The sequence below is a fragment of the Sciurus carolinensis genome, unplaced genomic scaffold, assembly GCF_902686445.1.
Source record: "Sciurus carolinensis unplaced genomic scaffold, mSciCar1.2, whole genome shotgun sequence".
NCBI classification, from domain to species: domain Eukaryota; kingdom Metazoa; phylum Chordata; class Mammalia; order Rodentia; family Sciuridae; genus Sciurus; species Sciurus carolinensis.
The window spans coordinates 5,029,237-5,034,714 of record NW_025920119.1 but is presented as its reverse complement, the minus strand read 5'-3'; positions in this window follow the sequence as shown (position 1 = coordinate 5,034,714).

The following is a 5,478-nucleotide window of genomic DNA, read 5'->3' as shown; positions in this document are numbered from 1 at the left end:
TCCCTCTTTCTCTTTGTTAGTGTGGCTAAGGGTTTATCAATTTTATTTATTTTTTCAAAGAACCAACTATTTATTTTATTAATTTTTCCGATTGTTTCTTTTGTTTCGATTTCGTTGATTTCGGCTCTGATTTTAACTATTTCCTGTCTTCTACTACTTTTGGTATTGGTCTGCTCTTCTTTTTCTAGTGCTTTGAGCTGTAGTGTTAACTCGTTTATTTGTTGATTTCTACTTCTTTTTTTGAATGCACCCCATGAAAAAAATCTTCCTCTAAGTACTGCTTTCATAGTGTCCCAGAGATTTTGATATGATGTGTCTTTGTTCTCGTTTACTTCTAAGAATTTTTTGATTTCCCTCCTGATGTCTTCTGTTATCCATTCATCATATAATAGTGTATTATTTAGTCTCCAGGTATTGGAGAAGTTTCTGTTTTTTATTCTGTCATTTATTTCTAATTTCAATCCATTATGATCTGATAGAGTACAAGGTAGTATCTCTATCTTCTTGTATTTACTAACAGTAGCTTTGTGGCATAAAATATGGTCTATTTTAGAGAAGGATCCATGTGCTGCTGAGAAGAAAGTGTATTCATTCTTTGTTGGATGGTATATTCTATATATGTCCGTTAAGTCTAAATTGCTGATTGTGTTGTTGAGATCTATAGTTTCTTTATTCAATTTTTGTTTGGACGATCTATCCAGTGGTGAGAGAGGTGTGTTAAAATCGCCTAGTATTATTGTGTTGTGGTCTATTTGATTTCTGGAATTGAGAAGGATTTGTTTGACGTACGTGGATGAGCCAATGTTCGGGGCATAGATATTTATGATTGTTATGACTTGCTGATTTATGCTTCCCTTAAGCAGCATGTGATGTCCTTCTTTATCCCTTCTGACTAGTTTTGGTTTGAAGTCCACATTATCTGAGATGAGGATGGATACTCCAGCTTTTTTGCTGTGTCCGTGTGCATGGTATGTTTTTCCCCATCCTTTCACCTTTAGTCTATGGGTGTCTCTTTCTATGAGATGTGTCTCTTGCAGGCAGCATATTGTTGGATTTTTCTTTTTAATCCAATCTGCCAGTCTGTGTCTTTTGATTGATGAATTCAGGCCATTAACATTCAGGGTTATTATTGTGATATGATTTGTATTCCCAGTCAATTGACTCATATTTGTTTTTGACATGATTTGGTTTCTCCTTTATTTGGCTATTCCTTTAGGCTAGCGCCTCCTGTTGCTGATTTGCATCGTTGTTTTTCATCTCTTCCTCATGGAATATTTTGCTGAGAATGTTCTGTAATGCTGGCTTTCTTTTTGTAAATTCCTTTAGCTTTTGTTTATCATGGAAGGATCTTATTTCATCGTCAAATTTGAAGGTAAGTTTTGCTGGGTATAAGATTCTTGGTTGGCATCCATTTTCTTTCAGGGCTTGGTATATGTTGTTCCAGGCCCTTCTAGCTTTTAGGGTCTGGATTGAAAAATATGCTGATATTCTTATTGGTTTCCCTCTGAATGTAATTTGATTCTTTTCTCTCGCGGCCTTTAAAATTCTGTCTTTATTTTGTATGTTAGGTATTTTCATAATAATGTGCCTTGGTGTGGGTCTGTTGTAATTTTGTATGTTTGGAGTTCTATAAGCCTCTTGTACTTGGTTTTCCATTTCGTTCTTCAGATTTGGGAAATTTTCTGTTATTATTTCATTAAATAGATTGTTCATTCCTTTGGTTTGTTTCTCTAAGCCTTCCTCAATCCCAATAATTCTCAAATTTGGCCTTTTCATGATATCCCATAGTTCTTGGAGATTCTGTTCATGATTTCTTACCATCTTCTCTGTTTGTTCCACTTTGTTTTCAAGGTTAAATATTTTGTCTTCAATGTCTGAGGTTCTGTCTTCCAGGTGTTCTATCCTATTGGTTATGCTTTCTATGGAGTTTTTAACTTGGTTTATTGTTTCCTTCATTTCAAGGATTTCAGTTTGGTTTTTTTTCAGTATCTCTAACTCTTTATTGAAATGATCTCTTGCTTCCCGTATTTGGTCTTTTAACTGTTGATTGGTGCGATCATTTAATGCCTGCATTTGCTCTTTCATCTCCTCCTTCAATGCCTGCATTTGCTCTTTCATCTCCTCATTAGCTTCCCTGATCGTTTTAATTACGTACATTCTGAACTCCCTTTCTGACATTTCTTCTGCTCTGCTGTCATTGGGTTTTATTGATGTAGTATCTAGGTTTGTTTGGGACATTTTCTTCCCTTGTTTTCTCATAATGGTCAGTTGTCAGTGGGACCCTGAGATATTGCAGTTTTCCACTATTGGCTTATAGTGTCCCAGTAGATTTCCAGTGTATCACCTCCCAGCCTTCAGTAGCCTGATGTCTTGGAGGAATCTGATAAAGCAGCTCATTCGAAGAATACTGCCCCTAGCCCCCTACTGGTTCCACGTTTTGGAACTGGCTCTGTGCGGAAATGCTCTCACTGTGGGCCTGCACCGTGCAGCTGGCCGTGTGGGAAGAGCCCACTGCCGGAGTGTGGAAGACTACCTTGGGAAGACTCAAGCTGCCCTGCCCGGCTCTGCTAAGCCACCTCTATCTGGGCCTGCCACCCGGGCTGAGCTTTACCCAGTGGGCAGACTCACCCGTGGCTCCACTTCAGTCCGAGTCTCTCAATGCCTCCCCTTCTTAACTCCTGGGTTCTGGAGCGACCGGGGGTGCAGTCTCCCTCTAGGCCACCATCTTGGATCGCCCCGTGAAGAGAGCCCGCAGCCGGAGTGGGCAGAGCCGCCTGAAGAGGTCTCCGGCTGCCCTGTCCTTATCCCTGAGGCTGATTGCAGATTGAGGTTCTCCGCTGGTTCTTTGCAGGAGTACACTGCACTGCAGGGGCTCCGGGACTCGGAGTGTGCTCTGTTCAGACAGGCTCTCACTAGCGGGCCAGTTCCGTTCCGAGAACCTGGAGAAGCTGGTTGTGTGGGCGGGGCCCACCGCCGGAGTGCGCAGGACTGCCTGTGGATGACTCTAGCTGCCCTGCCCGGCTCCGATAAGCCACCTCTATCTGGGCCTGCCACCCGGGCCGAGCTTTACCCAGTGGGCAGACTCACCCGTGGCTCCACTTCAGTCCGAGTCTCTCAATGCCTCCCCTTCTTAACTCCTGGGTTGTGGAGCGACCGGGGGTGCAGTCTCCCTCTAGGCCGCCATCTTGGATCGCCCCGTGAAGAGAGCCCGCAGCCAGAGTGGGCAGTGCCGCCTGAAGAGGTCTCCTGCTGCCCTGCCCTTATCCCTGAGGCTGACTGCAGATCGAGGCTCTCCGCTGGTTCTTTGCAGGAGTACACTGCACTGCAGGGGCTCCGGGACTCGGAGTGTGCTCTGTTCAGACAGGCTCTCACTAGCGGGCCAGTTCCGTTCCGAGAACCTGGAGAAGCTGGCTGTGTGGGCGGGGCCCAGCGCCGGAGTGCGCAGGACTGCCTGTGGATGACTCTAGCTGCCCTGCCCGGCTCCGATAAGCCACCTCTATCTGGGCCTGCCACCCGGGCCGAGCTTTACCCAGTGGGCAGACTCACCCGTGGCTCCACTTCAGTCCGAGTCTCTCAATGCCTCCCCTTCTTAACTCCTGGGTTCTGGAGCGACCGGGGGTGCAGTCTCCCTCTAGGCCGCCATCTTGGATCGCCCCGTGAAGAGAGCCCGCAGCCGGAGTGGGCAGATCCGCCTGAAGAGGTCTCCTGCTGCCCTGACCTTATCCCTGAGGCTGACTGCAGATCGAGCCTCTCCGCTGGTTCTTTGCAGGAATACACTGCACTGCAGGGGCTCCGGGACTCGGAGCGTGCTCTGTTCAGACAGGCTCTCACTAGCGGGCCAGTTCCGTTCCGAGAACCTGGAGAAGCTGGCTGTGTGGGCCGACATTTTTATTAAGCATCTATTATGGGTCAGATCCCATATCCAGCACTGAGGGGAGGCTCCTGCCTTTCTGGATGACTCATCGGCTAAAGGGAGGGGTACATGTTTGCAGTAGTGCAAAGTAGCTCCGTAGCCACTTCGGAGAATCTATCTGGTTCTTGGTCCCGGGACTCTCTGAGCAGGATTCCTGAAGATGGTGATGTCTGAGCTGAGTGTCGGAGGATGAATGGAGTTCCCCACCGAGCCAGAGGGATGGGTAGAATGAGCCGAGAGACTAAGGAGATAGCCTGGGCACAGATGGGGTGCTGCCAGAAGACTGTCCAGGGCTCCCCACTGACCACCAACGCTCCTCTAGGAAGGCGCTCCCAGGCCACATGCATAGTGAGCACTGTGCAGTGCATGGTTCAGTGAATGACCATCCTGTTCCTGCAGGTGTGAGTGACCCCATTGGCCATCCATAGAAACAAAGCATCCCCTCCGGTGTCAGGGACCAAGAAGAAGTTCTCATTCTGAGGACGTTCTGACATTTACAATAAGCAGTAGCCCAGGGAGCATTTTGCGGTTGCCTCCCCTGCACAAACACCCTGCAGCTGACTCAGGTACCCTACAGCTGACGGCTGACAGATTCCCGGAGCGCGCCCCCTCCCCACTCCCGGCTGATAGCTCTGCCTATGGCCCACCCCCACTTCTCTTCCAGGATTTCACCTTCCCGCTGGCATGATCTTGCACCTTATCAGGAGTCCAAAAGAAAAACACAGCCAACCAGCCTGTGTCTCATCATACCCCTCATTCCCTCAGCATAAATACCCTTGAGAACAATAAAAATTTGCAGCTTGATCAGAATTCCTGTCTTGCTGTCACTCCCTGTGTCTCTTGTCCCTTCATTCCTTCTCTCTTAGGTTCGCTGTCCTGCGTTGATGTCCCGTGGGTCGGGACACTCCGGTGTCTCGGGATCCTTCCTGCCACACTGCCTCTCTGGGGACCCACGTGAGGGAGGAGACACATCATTTCTGCAGAAAGTGATGATAATAATGAAGCATGATCAGCCTGGATTGATACTCTGCGTCTGGGGCTTGCCGGGTGCTAGGCCTGCGTGAAGCCCTCGGACTGTGTTGTCCAGCACTCTTTAGCTGATCCTGTGACATGGGCACTGTGAATATCCCTGTTTTGAAAATGGGGGAGTGAGGCTGAGGGAGTCACATAACCTCCCCAAGGTCATCAGTGCCTGCTGAGAGGCACAAAAGAGCTCGGGGCATGAGCCCAGCAGGGCTGTGCAGGACCAGCACCCTTGTCCAGAACAATCTGTGGGAAGCAGCTGGCCAGCGTCAGCTTTCCTTTGTGGGTCCCTTGGACCAGACTTTCTAAATGAAGAATTCATCTGAGATCTTGGGAGTTTGTTGTGGGTTCTGAGAACTTCTGAACTGGGTCCCCAAACCCGGGGTAGCAGAGCTTGACTGTCCATCCCCACAAAAGCAGGAAAGCCCAAGACAGGGCTGAGCTCAGGGCACACATGCCACTCCGGCGGGGCTCGGCATCAGCAGGTTACTCCTCCCTCACCTTGGCCCCCTGCTCACATTCCCGAGGGTGATCAATCTGAA